Source organism: Lynx canadensis, chromosome B3 (genome assembly GCF_007474595.2).
Source record: "Lynx canadensis isolate LIC74 chromosome B3, mLynCan4.pri.v2, whole genome shotgun sequence".
Classification (NCBI taxonomy): Eukaryota; Metazoa; Chordata; class Mammalia; order Carnivora; family Felidae; genus Lynx; species Lynx canadensis.
Genome location: NC_044308.2, coordinates 97,762,822 through 97,779,793, shown reverse-complemented (window position 1 = coordinate 97,779,793; position 16,972 = coordinate 97,762,822). Strand labels below are relative to the sequence as shown.

At 46.6% G+C, this 16,972-nt stretch overlaps 1 long non-coding RNA gene across 1 annotated transcript; it reads left to right on the top strand.

Moving 5' to 3' along the window:
* The first annotated feature begins 5,267 nt into the window (after nt 1-5,267).
* Nucleotides 5,268-15,675, top strand: LOC115516425. The gene is made up of 3 exons (XR_003969541.2): nt 5,268-5,481; nt 6,898-6,996; nt 14,610-15,675. It is a non-coding gene; the product is annotated as an uncharacterized LOC115516425 (long non-coding RNA).
* The last annotated feature ends 1,297 nt before the right edge of the window (nt 15,676-16,972 follow it).

Here is a 16,972-nt window from a genome sequence, read left to right as displayed (position 1 = left end):
CACAGCCCACCCCACTTCTGAGGGGCTGGAGGCCTGAGAGGAGGATGCAGGGTTGGTGACTGACCCAGGGTAGTGAGGAGGCCCAGGGCACCAAGGCCCAGGGAGAGGCTGGCCCCGCCCGTGTGGATGCTGCTGCCTGATGGGTGCCACCCACGGTGCCGGGAACTTGTTCCTTTGGGTGCTGTTGGTATCAGCCTTTTCCAGAGCAGTGAATGAATGCCAGACTTCTCCCACATCCCTCCAGGAACTCAGCTGAATGCAGCTGCTCATAATAAATGTGTGCATGTCTTATTCTGAGTATGTCTCAGTCTCTGATGAGTTCTATTTATTGCAGCTCTCCACCCTGTAAAGAGGAGGATGGTTCCAGAGACATTCCTTAATGACTGAGGTTTTAAGAACTCTGGCTTGTAATTCTTTCAGATACGCTTTCTTGTCACAGGCAACAGTCTTAATTTTGATGTGTTTATTTTCAGCTATGAAACATCCTCAAAGAGAGAATGAATGAGGATATGAGTGTGTGTGTGTGTGTGTGTGTGTGTGTGTGTGTGTGAGAGAGAGAGAGAGAGAGAGAGAGAGAGAGAGAGAGAGGGATTGGCTGGTAGACTGAAATGCTTAAGGCTGGGAAGGAGGATAAACGTTCAGAAAATGTGCAGCTGCGGTAAAATCAAAGACTCAAATCTGTGCACTGTAGCCAGACACGGAAAGTGAGGTCTTCTCCCTCTGCACTCTGGGTCAGCCTTGCCCAGAGGTCTACCGCAAGTTGGGAACTCACAGGAGGGGAACTCGGCTGCATCTCCCTCCTGAGTGGAACTGTGCAGGGCTCTGAGTTTTTGCGAGGAAGGGAAGAGGTTTGGAATCAAATGTGCAGAATCTCTCTTCTGCCGCGGAGACTCTTGGGAGGGCTCTCGGAGAACTCCTCGGACACTGCTTCCTAACACCAGCATGGCTGAAACAAAACAAACTCGAAAAGTAGAAATCCAAGGGTGACAGTGCCGTTTCACACCTTGAATGTCAGGGCAGTCCCATGGGATCCGTTCCAGGACCCCCCACCGCACACATGGCTGACTTGGAAGGCCTGAGGGTACCACTGATCTAGATACAGAGAATGATACAGAGCTGGGAGGACCTGGAATCCCGGCTCCCTCTTTGGCTTTCACCTTGGCCTCTCTGGGTATCTGAAAAATCAATAACTGCCTCAGAGGTTTATCGTGGGCATTAAGCGCAATGACGTATATAAAGCACTTGGCACTCAGCACTCAGTAAATGGGAGCTGTTATTATTTTACTGTGTGTGTGTGTGTGTGTGTGTGTGTGTGTGTGTGTGTGTGTGTTCAGGTGTGTGGTGGCAATGTTGGGATCAGAGGGGAGTGCTTCAGTGTAGTTTAAAAAAAAAAAAAAAAAAAGCCCAGCTGAGACAGGATTCATATATCTACCTGGAGTCTTTTGGGCTGGAAAGAACCACCAGAGCATTTAATGCAATCCCTCTGTTTTAGAGATGATGAAACTCAGATGCAGACAGGTGAGGGCTTGCTCAGGATCTTACAGCTACCTCCTTTTCTGGAATCCTAGATCTTGCCTACACAGTAAGGAAACTGCCATCCTTTTAGCCTAGAAGCTCCACTGAGATGGTGTCCGTTTCTGCAGCAGCAGCTGGAAGTCGCTAACACACCACCCCCAGCATTCCGCTGGATCCTTTCAGACATCACGACCACCACCATGAGCACCTGAACTTTTCGTGGATGAATGAAAGTGCTACGTTCTCAACTCCTGAGAGAAGAACTAATAATTAAGTACAAAGGCAAGTCTGGGTTTGAAATTAATGACTATGGAATTCCAAAATGATCTTGAGATAAAATGAATACTTTACACTAATTTGCGCGGCACTAGACAACATTGCTTAAGAAAAACTGCTCTGTTAAACTTAGGAGACAAAGATCATGTCTGTTATTTTAATTCATGGCCTCGGGGAGCTTGGAGAGGGGAGAGGCAGTGAGGGGTTTGAAGCTTTTAATGCTTACTGTGCAGAAATACGACTGTTTTCTGAAGCAGATTAGCTTTTAAGGATGTAGCATTGATTGAGTACTTGGTATATGTTTCACTTGTATTTACTTGTGTAATCTTCATGATAGTCTTAGAAGATAGGTGCCAGAGTTACCCCATTTTACAGATGAGAAAGCTAAGAGCAGAGAGTAACTTATTCAAGATCAAATAGCTAATAAATGGCATCACCAGGACTGAATCTTGGAATTTGGCTACAGAGTCTTACCCACTCTGCTCTGCCACCTTGAGAGAAGCAAGGTATGGAACCTAAGAGACTAGGAACTATTGAGATGTTCATTCCTCATGAACATATACTTTTCATTGTTATTACTATTCCAAGGTCAAGTATATGGGGCTGAATCCCATGGTCCCTAATGCCACCCAGCTTCCCCTACAATAGCTGGGCTGGAAATTCCCTGGAAACGTAGGTGGGATCTTTGATAATCTCCAGTATTCACCCCTGACTTTGTGCTGCTGGATGAAAATCAGGACCCGGCTCTGGCTCTTCAGTCTACAAATGGCATAAGGAGCCACACCAGGCTCAGTATTATAGATTTTTGTAAAAGATACTTGCATATACCCATCCCCAAGACCCACCAATGTCAGCTTAAAGGGAGCAGGATGTCTCTGTGAGGAGAACAAGATAGGGATGCCGTGGTAGCAAATCTATTCCATTTTTTCCTGAGGCTATAAAGAGGCAACAGTTTAGTCCCTTTTTTCCTTTTTGTTTTGATTCGGAGATGATGGTATCATTGCTTCTCAGGACAAGTTAGTCCTCAGAAATCTACAGTAAACTCAGTAGCAAGTAAATACATGGAGAAGAGGCACTTGCTGGTACTTTAGTTTAAATAAATGAGGGGCACCTGGGTGGCGCAGTCGGTTAAGCGTCCGACTTCAGCCAGGTCACGATCTTGCGGTCTGTGAGTTTGAGCCCCGCGTCAGGCTCTGGGCTGATGGCTCAGAACCTGGAGCCTGTTTCCGATTCTGTGTCTCTCACTCTCTCTGCCCCTCCCCCATTCATGCTCTGTCTCTCTCTGTCCCAAAAAATAAATAAAACGTCGACAAAAAAAAAAAAAAAATTTAAATAAATGAGGGGCACCTGGGTGGCTCAGTCGGTTAAGGGTCCGACTTCAGCTCAGGTCACGATCTCGCGGTTCGTGAGTTCGAGCCCCGCGTCGGGCTCTGTGCTGACGGCTCAGAGCCTGGAGCCTGCTTCTGATTCTGTGTCTCCCTCTCTCTCTGCCCCTCCCCCGTTCATGCTTTGTCTCTCTCTATCCCAAAAATAAATAAACGTTAAAAAAAAATTAAAAATAAATAAATAAATGAATGAATGAATGAATGAATGAATGAATAGGGGCACCTGGGTGGCTCAGTCGGTTGGGCGGCCGACTTCAGCTCAGGTCATGATCTCATGGTTCGTGAGTTTGAGCCCCGCATCGGGCTCTGTGCTGATAGCCCAGAGCCTGGAACTTGCTTCAGAGTCTGTTACTCCCCCTCTCTCTGTCCTCTCCCCAGCTCATGCTCTGTCTCTGTCTCTCAAAAGATAAATAAACATTAAAAAAAATAAATAAATGAATAAATGCTCCAATACCCTTTTTATATGCAAGGAAGCATCCTGGACGTACACACACATGCTATCCACACTGTGCCCACGCCACTGCCCCTTTGTGTTTTTTCACTTAATGTATCCTGTAGCACGCTCCATATTCAATATTATCACCTAAAGATTTACCTCGTTTTCTCATGATGTCATAGAGCTGCATTGTTTGGATGTATCAGAATTTATTTAACCATCATCTGTATTAAAAGACATTTTTGGGCACCTGAGTGGCTCAGTCAGGTGAGCATCGGACTTCAGCTCAGGTCATGATCTCGTGGTTCATGGGTTCGGGTCCTGCATCGGGCTCTGTGAAGACACCTCGGAGCCTGGAGCCTGCTTCAGATTCTGTCTTCCTCCCTCTCTGCCCCTCCCCCACTTGCACTCTGTGTCTCTCAAAAATGAATAAATATTAAAAATTTTTTTAAAAAAGAGACATTTTAATTGTGTCTATTCTCATACTCTCACAAACAATGCTGAAATTACTGTTTCCACACACGTGTATTTTTGTTTTGCCTCGGTTTTGCTATTTTGGGAAGAAAATTCCTAGAAGTGGAACTGTTAGGTCAGAGGATATTTGTATTTAAATTTTTAGTCAATATTTCCTAGTCATCCTACAAAGAGTTTACACCAATTTGCTCTCAATGAGAAGGAATTTTATTTAAAAAATTATTTATTTATTTATTTATTATTATTTTTTTTTTTACATCCCGCAACTTTACTGAAATCATTGATTAGTTACAACAGTGTTTGTTTCAGTCTTTGGGATTCTCTCTATATAAAATCATATCATCTCCAAATAGCAACAGTTTTACTTCTTCCTTTCTGATGTTGATACCTTGTATTACTTTGTCTTGCTTCATTCCCCTAACAGGGATTTCCAGTAATACACTGAATAACATTGGTAGGAGTGGGCATACTTGTTTTAAAAAATTTTTTAAATATTTGTTTTTGAGCGAGAGAGAGCGCATGTGCACGCGTGCACACGTGTGGGGGAGGGGCAGAGAGAGAGAGAGAGAGAGAGAGAGAGAGAGAGAGAGAGAGAAAGAGGGACACAGAATTCAAAGCAGGCTCCAGGCTCTGAGCACACAGCCCGAGGCGGGACTCGAACTCACCAACCTTGAGATCATGACCTGAGCCGAAATCGGACGCTTAACTGACTGAGCCACCCAGGCACCAGGAGAAGGAATTTTAAACACTGAGTCTGGCACCCTTGTTATCTGAGTAGATTCTCAGATGAAATGCAGCTTTGCTGTGTGGTTTAACAGGTAAGGCTGATGATGAATGTATTAAAGGGAATGGGTGCATTTGTGAAGATATTTTGAGTTGGTGAGGGGAAGGGGGAGAGCCTTCCGGAGCCCTGGCGGTAACAGTTTCATGGCAAAGGAGAAAAATTGGGGGCCTGGCAACTGGCAAGCGGTCACTTGCATCGGATATTTTCCATATTTCACTGGGACGTCCTAACACTGTAACTCTTCTGATCTACACCTAGGTTGGTAAAGGGAATATTTGTGATTCAAACTTGTACACTTTACTGATTACATCAGATAAGCACATGGAATTCAGATCTGTAAAATCCACCTTTCCCTCTGAAATATACATCTTAAAGTGTGCATTCCTGGGTCAGGTTAAGCTGAAGTGATTTGACTGTTTTCATCCAAGTCTCCTGAGAATCCAGCAACTCCCTTGACGTGTGGCTTCTACAAACTCCCACCTGGTCTGGAGGGTTCTGTATGTAGGTAATGATGCCTTGGGACTTTTTCTCCTCACCTGAAGTTGTACAGTGGTAGAGAAACAAGACTGGCTATGAGTTGTCAGCAGAGAAGATAAAAGCTGTCAGCCACGGTAAGCATTGTAGATTAGCTATGAACTTCTGGGTAAATTCCATTGTCATCCTTCATGACCAAGGGTGGTAACAAGTCAACCACATTACTAACCTATTCTACATCTGGTATGAGTTACTACATTGTCTCAAGGCACCTGCAGGTGACACCTAGCCTAATCTAAAATCATACTTAGATGGTAGAAAATAAATTTCCTGCTGTGCCACACCCATATTCTGTTAACAGAATGTGCTGAGTGTCTACTCCATGTCTAGTCCTGGGTCAGGCATTATGAGAGATATGAAAGAAATATTAAGCAGTCAGACACAGGCAAATTGGAGCAGAAAAGAGTACATGCAGAGAAGAGAATACTAGGAAGCTGGTTGAGCGATTCAGGAAGGAGAGGTGAAGGCTGGACTAGGGTTAACGCTAGCAGAGGCAGGAGAGAAGCAGCACATTTGGGAGTCACCAAAGGAAGAATGAATCAGACAGCACATCACAGTAGAGTGCAGAGGGCACAGGCTGGGTTCTGCTCTCTGCCTTACAGCTGTGTGGCCGAGGCCCCGAATCGTTCTGAGCCTCTGTTTTCCACCTGTAAAACTAGGACACAAATACTGTCCCCACCAAGCTGGATTATTGAGATCAGTGAGTTGGCATACATCGCAGTGAGTGCTCAGAAATGTTTGCTCTGCTCCTCATCTACCCATCTCTGTGCCCCACCCCCATCTTGTGGGAAAGGGTTGCCTTCAGAGGAAGATGGGGGAGAAGAGGGCTGAACAATGACGTCTGTTTTCCAGGTGGTGCCATTAAGCAGATGGGGAATGTTCAAAAGGGGCAACTATTCAGAAGGGGACGATAGGATTGACTTTTGATATTTGGAGTCTGAAGTGATGGTAGGCTAGTCATGATGGTGGCTGGAAACCCGAGGGCTGAGAGCTGGCACCGGAGGCCGGGGAGGCGGGAGTCCTGAGCAGAGAGACCAAGGTTATTCAAGCCACATGTGTCTCTGAATTCCTAGAAGGGGAAACAGCAGCCATGGCTAAAGTAAGCAAGCAAACTTGAGACCTTGGGGCTCAGGAATAAAGACCCTAAAGGTAAGCCAACATAGTGTCACTGACCAGACCACATAGAAGAGTAGGCACGCCCCTGAGATAGATTAGACACCTACATTAGGGTTACAGGCTTTCATCCATTTTTGAGTTGAAGAGAGTAAGGAGACTGATGTCAGAACCCACCGTTTATGCTTTCATTATGCATCCAAGTATGTCTGAGGGTCGTCTGGATTAACTCCTGGAATAGGTGCATATTAATCTGTGTATATCAAACAGATTTCCTGCTGAGCTAGGGCCAGAAACAAACAAAATCATTCTGTCTACATTTACTGAGTTCCTCCCTGAGGTCAAGTGCCCAGCATATACAAGACTCTCTCTGTTTGTAGGACTGGAGTTGAGAAAGGGCATGGGAAACTGAGAAAGCGACCAGAATCGCTGGCGATCCACTGGCTGGCGCAATGCTGAATCTCGATGAGACCGCTTAGGTAAGAGATCTGCCTGCCCCCCACTTTCTTGAAGACAATAGGGTGAAATTGTGACTCCTGACAGTAGCTGACAGCTACTGTGAGCTTTGGCGAGCCACTCAGTCTCCCTGTGCCTCAGTTTCCTCCTATGCAATAGCAGAAAAACATCCCTGCTCTGTGGCAAGGCTTTGTGAGCACACATGAAAGCACTCTGTATATTGTCGAACTCTGTGAAGCCAGTAATTAGTGCTGTATTCCAGGCCCTTCATGATTGTCTTGAGTTACCTCAGGAAATTCCTCTGCTTAGAATCAGCATCTGAAGGGCAGCTGTAAGAAAGTGAAGTTTATTTCCCATCTGTAGTGGGGTGAGTTGTGGCCCTAAAAAAAAATAAGGTCCAAGGGCGCCTGGGTCACCCAGTCGGTTAAGCATCTGACTCTTGATTTTGGCTCAGGTCACGATCTCACGGTTCATGAGTTCAAGCCCCAAGTCAGGTTCTGTGCTGACAACGCGGAGGCTGCTTGGAATTCTCTCTCTCCCTCTCTGTCTCTACCCCTCCCCCACTCATGCCTTTGCTCGTGGGCACGTGCTCTCCTTCTCTCTCAAAATAAATAAACTTATATAAAAAAAAAGGTCTAAGTCCTAATAGCCCCCTCCTCTCCCACCCCACCCCACCCCTGCCCTACAATCTGTGAATGTGACCTTATTTGGAAATAGAATCTTTGCAGATGTGATTAAGTGAAGGATCGCGAGATAAGATCATCCTCCATTGAGGGCTGGCCCTACATCCAATGATTGTCCTTATACGGAAAGGAGACAAATTTTGGATACAGAGACTGGGAAGGCCTGCAGAGATTTGGAGCAATGTGTCTACACAATGAGGAGCTCTGAGGGTTGTTAGCGGCCACCAGAAGCCAGGAGAGAGGGATGGAACAGATTCTGTTTCAGACCTTCCAGAAGGAACCAACACTGCTGATGTCTTGATTTTGGACTTGTGTCCTCCAGAACTGTGAAAGAACAGATTTCCACTGTTTTAGGTCATTAAATCTACAGTCATTTGTTATGACAGTTCTGGGAGAGTAACACCCCATTCCCATTGAGAAGCCTTGTTATGACGACTTGCCAGGCTGCTGGTTCCCCTGGGCTGTTCACCCTGGTTCATCTGTCCTGGAGGACCATGTTTTCCCTTGGCTGTCGATGCTCCCTTTGGCAAATTTTGGTATGTTACCACTTTGATAACGCTGCTCCCTTTCTGAAGCTGCAGTGAGTTCCAGATGATTCCAAGTGACATTTAAATACATTCTCACATCTTAACGTTTTGTTCTTGGGGGAATGGCCTGGACAGTCTCATTGCCTAGGTCCATCAAATTTGTCTTACTTTGCAACAAACATAGCAGTTGGGGGGTAGTTGACAAAGGAAACCACAGCATGTGGTGATCTGTCTCTAGTTTGTTGCTTAGAGCAGTGGTTCTCAATCTTTTAGGGTGCGTTAGAACCATGTGGAAGGCTAATGAAAATACAGATCATTGGCTCCTTCCCTTCACTCCTCCCTCCCCACAAGTTTCTGATTTAGTAGTTCTGAGGTGGGGCCCAAGATTTCTCATTTCTAACTCGCTCTCAGGTGAATGCCAATTGTTCTGGCCCTGACTACACGTGGAAACCGCAACAGCTCAGATCCGTGGTTCGCAAACTTTGCTACATATTAGGATTACCTGGGAAGCTTCTCCAAACCCCAGGCCTAGGCTGCAACCCATATCTATTAAATCAGAATCTCTGGGGATAAGACCTGAGCATCAGTATTTTTTAAAGATCCTCAGTGGTTTTAATATGCAATCAGATTGAAAGTCAATGGCCTAGAGGCACTCCCCTGTCCCCCAGCCAGATGGGGACAGGTTAGGAGGCTGGGAGATGCCCTGACTAAGCTTGGGGCCCAACCCTTGCAGCCCGGCCTAGTGCCCCACTCTATGGATGGATAAAGGAAGGAGACAGCGGAGTTCTAAGGTGTCATCTCCCTGTGGCTACTGCCGAAGGTCTCCATCTGGGGACCCAGCAAGAGAATGAGGCTGTATATAGCTGATCTCAAAGCCTTGGTTGCAAAGTCCTATTTTCTGACACTGCTTGCTTTATGAATTTGATCAAGTTGTTTAACTCCTCTTTGCTTTCCTTTCCTTATCTACAAAACGAGGACAATAAAAATACCTACCTGAAATCAAACCTGGAGAAGATTAGAGAAGATGTATTTGAAGCACCTGGCCTAGGTGCTATAAAGGGCAGACGCTCAGTAAAGGTTCATTTCTCTTCCACACCTCCGGGGCTTTCTGTTTCCTCCTCATTCTCAAGTCTGAACCGCTGGAAAAAACAGGCCTGCCTGCTTGTCCCTTTCTCTTTTCTGTCTTGTTTCACTACAGGAGCTTGGAACCTGATCTCTTAGTCACACTCCTTCTACCATTAAAAAAAATCTTTGGGTGGGGGAGGTGCTGGGTGGCTGGCTGGTTAAGCATCCGACTTTGGTGACTTTGGCTCAGGTCATGATCTCATGACATTGGGCTCACTGCTCTCAGTGAGCCTGCTTCAGATCTTTTGTCTTCCAATTTCTCTGCGCCTCTCCCCCGCTTTGTCTCTCTCTCTCTCCCAAAAATATATAAACATTAAGGAAAAAAGTGGGGAGGCACCTGGGTGGCTCAGCCGGTTAGGCCTCTGGCTTCAGATTCTGTGTCTCCCTCTCTCCCTGCCCCCTCCCCACTCATGCTCTGTTTCTCTCCCTCTCAAAAATAAACAACAAAAAAATTTTTTAAGAAAAAAAAGTGGGGGGGGCACCTGGGTAGTTCAGTTGGTTGAGAGTCTGACTTTGGCTCAGGTCATGATCTCACGGTTCGTAAGTTTGAGCCCCGTGTAGGGCTCTGTGCCGACAGCTCAGAGTCTGGAGCCTGCTTTGGATTCAGTCTCCCTCTCTCTCTGCCCCTCCCCCGCTAATGCTCTGTCTCTCTCTCAAAAATGAGTAAACATTAAAAAAATTTTTTTTTTAAATCTTTGGGGCTACCTCTTGTTTTTGTTCTTAGATTTCTTTAAAAAAACATACATACTGATCTCCCCTTTCTAAACGGTAATCCACTTTATACCTTTTTCTCCACTTTGCTTTTTTCCACTTAACTGTATATCTTAAAGGTTAACTCCATAGCGGTATATGGAAACATTGTCTTTATTTCGTTATAGAGCGGCAGAACATTCTGGAGGGGGGGGGGGGCGGGGGGATACACCATAGTTTATTTTTGCAGTTTGCCATGAAAGGACATTAGGGTTGTTACCAGTCGCATACTACAACAGTGCAGCAAAGAACATGCTTGTGCCTGTGTTTCCTGTTTTCCCCGTGTATCTTTGGGAAGGACTCCCCAGGTGCTCCCCTGCTGCTGCGCCCCCACCTCAGCCTGGTTACAGACACCGGAATGATAACTGCAGCCCCCTCGCTTCCTTTCCGTGTGATGGGAAGGCCTCCACAGCAGAAACCACAGAAAGACGGCCTCGACTTCATTTTGTCCCTGTCTCCTACCAGGGCATCTCCTCGGAGCTACCTAAGTCACAGCCAGAACCCTAGCTGTAAAGGAATCTGGGAAGTGTAGTTTGGGGGTTTCTCATGTCTGCCACACAGGAAAGCTCCCCGAAAGGGGGTTGAGTGCCAGTCCCCACATCCCTCTCACCGACCCAATTTCTTTGTTTTACAAATGAGGAAACAGGCCTGGGAGGGGTATGTGAACTGCCTATAAGCACGCACAGAACACAGAACCGGTTCACGGCTAACAGCCCTGGCATCTGCTCCCTCTCTGTCCATGCCAATAGGAATGCTTGTGAATTGAAGTTTCATGGAGTCGAACACCTTAGAAAGGCAGAAGCCACTCCACACAACAGGAACTTTTAATTTTCTGTGTAAAAAGAAACAAAAACCCTCACCGGCTCCTTTTTGGTCTATTATAATCAGTAACTGTTATGGGCTGAATTGTGCACACCCCCCAACCCCTGTCAATCCGTATGTTGAAATCCTAAACCCCAGCACCTCACAGTGTACCTGATTTGGAGACCGGGTCTTTAAAGAGGTCATTAAGTTTAAAAAGAGGTCATTAGGGTGGACTCTAATGCAATATGACTGGTGTCTCCTAAGAGGAGGAAATTTGGGCACAGACTGGCTGGGTGGGGGGAGGGGCGATGTCAAGACATGGGGAGAAGGTGGCCATCTGTAAGCCAAGGAGAGGGGCTCAGAAGAAACCAAGCCTGCCAACACCTTCATCTCAGACTTGTAGCCTCCAGAACCGCAGGGAAAATATATTTCTGTTGTTTAAGCCGCCCATCGGGGGTACTTTGTTAGGGTAGCCCTATCAAACTAATCCAGAAACCAAGGTCTGGTAAGAAAAAATAAATAAACATGCACTGGTAGGAGATTCATTCGGTCTCTTGGGTAAGTTGCTTCCCTCAGTGTTTCTTGCCACATACATTTCTCCTAATGCTTTCCTTCTGGATGTTTCTGCTAAGCCAGACTCTTTTTGGCATCATTGTCTATGTCGGGATCTCTCTCAGAAATATGCTTTCTGAATCTTGCACATTTCGGAAGTCTCTGGAATGGTGAATTGGCTGTAGATTTAAAAAAAATTTTTTTAAGTTCATTTACTTATTTTCAGACAGAGTGAAACAGCATGAGCAGGGGAGGGGCAGAGAGAGAGAGGGGGAGAGAGAGAGAGAGAGAGAGAGGATCCCAAGTAGGCTCCACACTGTCCGTGCAGAGCCCAATGTGGGGCTTGAACTCACGAACCATGAGCCAACATCAAGAGTTGGGCACTTAACTGATGGAGCCACCCAGGCACCCCAGACTGGCTATAGCTTTAAATGGCCATAGGGTCGCCAGTCCCCACAGAAAGACAACCTGAGCACCTGAGAGCTTTCACCTCACTGGTCACTCTTTGAGGACTGTCCCTTGCTTTCTTCTTGGGAAGCTGTGGCAATCTTGCCCTGAATGTATTTTCCCCCATTTTCACAGGAGGTAAACGTGGCGTGCAAAATGCATTTTTAACGACTGAGAGCTGCATTCGAAAGTATTTTCCATCTTTGCTGGGTCGTTAAGCCTTTAAATCCTTCAATATTTTAATGACTTTTGTAGTGCAGTGATGTGTAGGTTTGTTCAAATTTTCATTGTCTCCATGCTCCCTTGCCCATAAGATGTTCCAGTAAGAGCCCATCAAAGGCTTATTGAACACACGGCACTGTTCTGAATGGGTCCTTTCTGGGCAGCCTGTCTCCTGCACTGGCAATGATTAGAGCAGAGGCACATCGTACCCAGGCTTAGGTGCTAAAGACCGTGAGGATGGTCCAAACGACCCTTGGAAATCTTGTCAGAAGTTGCCGTCTCGGAGACCATGCCACCATTTCTCACTAAGTCCGGCAGGCCCAGCTTTCCCTCCAGTGTTGGAACAGAATACTGTCTCTTCAGCGCAGCCCCAAGTGAAGGATAGCCTGGGTCCAGGGCTGTGCTAGCTAGTTCTTACACAAAGAGAAGAAGGCAGGAACCAAGGTCTCCTGGGAACAGCAGACTCCTATCCATTCATTGAATGGAATTGCAGGCAGAATTCTGTCTCATTTAAATAGCACTCTCCCTCTCCCTCTCTCTGTTAATTTTAGTTTTGCTGAACACATGTACAACATGGCTCAGTACGATATGGCAGAGCATTGGCCTGGGATCCAGGATACCCAGGCTGCAAAGTCAGTTCAGCCACAAACATTTTGGAGAATACTAAGGCCAAGGGACTTAAGGGGCCATAGACTTTTATTAGACTTTTATTTTTTATAATTTTTGAAGTTTACTTATTTTGAGAGAGAGAGAAAGAGAGAGAGAGAGAGAGAAGCAGGGAGGGGCAGGAAAGAGGATAGAGAGAGAATCCCAAACAGGCTCTACACTGTCAACACAGAGCCTGACCCGGGGCTTGAACTCATGACCTGAGCCAAAATCGAGAGTCAGATGCTCCACCGGCTGAGCCACCCAGGTGCCCCAAGGGGCCATTGACTCTTAAAGCAAAAAGAAGTCCTTACTTTCTCTCGGGTTCAGTTTCTTCACCTGTAAGATGCGTGTTTGGGGATCGGAAGATCTCAAGGCTCTCTTGGTAAATTCAAGTTCAGGCTCTCAGCTGAGGAAGACTGGCCATCTAGGACAGCCTTAATAACCCAGTGTTCTAGAAAAACGCCAGCCCTTTCCCCACTCTGCCTGGGAGCACCATAAGACCGAGTTTGGTAAAAGGAAGAACAAAGATGAGCAGTGGGTTCTGGAAGAGAAGGCCTGCTTCAGTTCAGCAAATCTTACTTTAGCACCTGGTAAAGACAAGCCAGGGTGCTCAGCATCAGCAAGGTAAAGACAGAGAAACTGTCCCTGGCAGTGTGGAACTCCCACTCTCGGTATCATTTTGAGTGTTTTATTACAAGTGAGAAAGCTGAGCTTTTTTTGTTTGGGGGTGAAATCCCCTGGGAAAAACTACGGTGTATCCCAGCACCTTTTTGCCCTTAATTAATTTCTAAATGCATATCTCTTGACGGCTGTGGTAATCATGTGGTGTTCATCAAATATTTCCGTTGTCTTCCTACTACGCACATAGTAGGATTATCTATTTCTGAGCTACTGCAGCCACGTGTGGCTGTGTGACTTGGTTTGTCAGCGAAATGTGAACGGCGCGTTTTACTTCCAGGCAAAAGCCTTATAAACCATCCCAGGGCTCCCCTGTGGCTCTTCCCCTGCTGTGCCACAGGACCAGCGATGCGGTCGGTCGTGGAAGCTCACTAGGGTCTCTCTGCGAGGACAAAGTGAGAATACCTCACTGATCTGTGATGGGCATGTTACATGGCCAAGATATAAATGTTTGTGGAGCGCCTGGGTGGCTCGGTCGGTTAGGTTAAGCGTCTGGCTCTTGATTTCTGCTCCGGTCACAATCTCTATTCCTGAGTTCGAGCCCCATATCAGGCTCTGCGCTGACGGTGCCTGCCTAGGATTCTCTCTCTTCCTCGCTCTCTGCCCCTCCCCTGCTCGTGCTTTCCCTCTCAAAATAAATAAAACAATAAATATTAAAAAAACATTTTTGTTGTTCTAAGTCAGGGAGACTTAAAAAACCTTTATCATGGAAATTTTCAAACCTATAAAAGCAAAAACAATAGTGTATCCAACCCACTGTACCCATTCTTTAACTGCCATGATTATCAAGACATAAGCCTCGGTGTTTGGGGGCTAGTTTGCTACTTAGCACAACCTAGACTAGGGGGAAAAAACTGGGGGAGGAGCCTGATTTTATACAAATATTAAATGAATGACAGATAAGTAAAGCGCATGGAAACAAAATTTGAGACTTGATTTTATTTTTAAATGTTTATTTTTGAGTGAGAGAGAGAGAGGGAGCAGGAGCAGGGGAGGGGCAGAGAGAGAGGGAGACCCAGAATCCGAAGCAGGCTCCAGGCTCCGAGCTGTCAGCACAGAGCCCAACGCGGGGCTCGAACTCGCAAACCGTGAGATCCTGACCTAAACTGAAGTCAGATGCTTAACTAACTGAGCCACCCAGGGGCCCTGAGACTTGATTTTTATGCCCTATTTTTCTTAAGGTTTTTAAATGCTTTTTAGGAATCCAGGAGAGCTGAACGTCCGGATGAATTCGCTGAAGGAAAAGTCGCTGGGCACCCCGAAGGGAACTCAGCCTAAATCCACCTGCTTTGACTCCGCCTCCAGCTCTTCCCGCAGCTGGCGCTCATCAGCTCGCTGGCTACACAAGGGTTTTCATGTGGGGAGATGCGTGCCCCGCGGCCTTGTGCACCAGCCTGCCTCAGCATTCTCTGCTTGGCTTCCCACATCTTGTGCCGCGCGCCGCTGCTGCTGACATCGGCAGAGAGTTCCAGAAGGTTGGGCCTGTGGAGCATTCAGTGCTGTGCTCGCCACAGAGCCAGTTTTAGGTAGTTCATTTTGAGTCACGCTGGGACCTCAACATACCTATTTTGTTATTCCTTAGGTATGCTTGTTACAATGATGGTGGCGTAGTAGAATGTCTCAACTAAACCTTAACCTGTGGCCTCACCCACAGAGAAGGCGTGTTTTTATGTCAAGTTTCTATACACATGCAGCACATGGGTGTGTTACAGAGCTTTCTCTTCTGTTCTGCTGGCCCAGCTGACTGTTCCTGAGCCAGTGCTATGCTGTTGTTACTATGGTTTATCCTGTGTTGCACTGAGCAAGTCTCCCTTCTTTGCTTTGTCAAAAAGTTAACTTACTGGGGCGCCTGGGTGGCTCAGTCGGTTAAGCATCCGACTTCGGCTCAGGTCATGATCTCACGGTCCGTGGGTTCGAGCCCCGCGTCGGGCTCTGTGCTCACAGCTCAGAGCCTGGAGCCTGTTTCAGATTCTGTGTCTCCCTCTCTCTCTGACCCTACCCCGTTCATGCTCTGTCTCTCTCTGTCTCAAAAATAAATAAAACATTTAAAAAAAATTAACTTATTTCTTGAGCTCTCCCAAAAGAAATCCAACTGGAATTTTGAGCGGGATTGCACTGACTTTGTAGGTTAATCATTAATGTAATTAGGTCTTTATAGAGTCATCCAAGATAGGTCACCCTATATTAGGTCACCTAGCCCAAAAGCATGGAACGTACTCTTTATTCAGATCATTTCGTTTTCTTTATTAAAATTTCAAAAACCTGTATGGAAGTTTTCTGTATTCTTGATTAATACCTAGATGTTTTGTAGTTCTTGTTGCTGTTGTAAAGGGTATCTTTTTAGTAGTATCTTCTAGTAGCTATTGTGAGCGAAGAGAGACGCTGCTGAGTTGTGCAGGTTGATCTCGTACCTGGCAAACTTCCTAAACCTTATTAGTTTCTGATTTGTTCGAGTCTTTGTTTTTTCTAAGTTGACACTGTTTCTTCATTGCTGCAGGAAGAAACCTCCCCCATTTAATTTCTGTGGCAGGTAGCGGTGGTAATTAAAGGGGCCGACTCACTGGGGAGCAGTGGAAAGTGTTTCCTCCTCCCCCCACTACAGGAAGAGGGTGTCTCTGATGCTGACATCTGGGTTCTCCGAAGCTTCAGAGTCTTGCCTCCACCCCCCCCCACACACACACCCCTGCTTGTAATGGGAGAGAAGGAGGCCTAAAGTTCTCTGGCAACAAGGAAAGGGGACGGGAGGGATTGTCACCCAGAAGTGAGAGGGAGAGATTTAGAGAGGAGGAAGAAGACAGAGAAAAGGGAAAGACTCTTTTGAGGGGGACTTTGACAGGCTGGAGGCTCAGTCTGGGAGCCTGGGAAGTATCAGACAATAGATGGTAAAAAAAAAAAAAAAAAAAAAAAAAAGTCTCTGGTTCCAGAAGAGTAGCTGGACCAGAGACCCACCATCTAGCAGTTTCACCAAAAATGCCCTGGAGGCGGCAGGGGCGGGTGTTGGTCACCTAATGTGGGGGTGAGGAGATCAAGCAGCTGGATATAGGCGGGCACCTCCAAACCCCTCCCGCCTCCAGCCATGCCGACTGACTGATAGAGGCCCTGCCCTGTGACTGCTATCCCCATGCACTACTATGACCCAAATACCCAAAGCCACAGGGCCTAGGAACTTCCCAGGGTCTGAACTCTGTACTTCCCCAGAGCTCCTGCAAGTCAGAGCTGGATCCACAATGCACGGCCACGTTGAGAACCCTACACTTGGTTCTGAAAAGAAGTTTCCTGAGGGGAGGTCAGGAGTTGAGAAGGTTTTAACTAGGCAGCTTGTCTGCCTCGTTTAATGAGGAACCATAGCTGAATTAAGGTTGCTTTGGTTTGAAAACCTCTCAGCGCATCTGAGAGAGGGCACAACAGGGCTGCCCTCTGCCCTGCACAGTATTTGACAGGACTGCTGGGGGCCAGGATGGGGTGGCCTTTGCCTTTGCCTCTTTTGCTCTTTTACTGACTTTAATGAATTCAGCAACCCAGGTTCCCAGAGCCCTGAATGTATGAATACTGTCCTTGGAGAA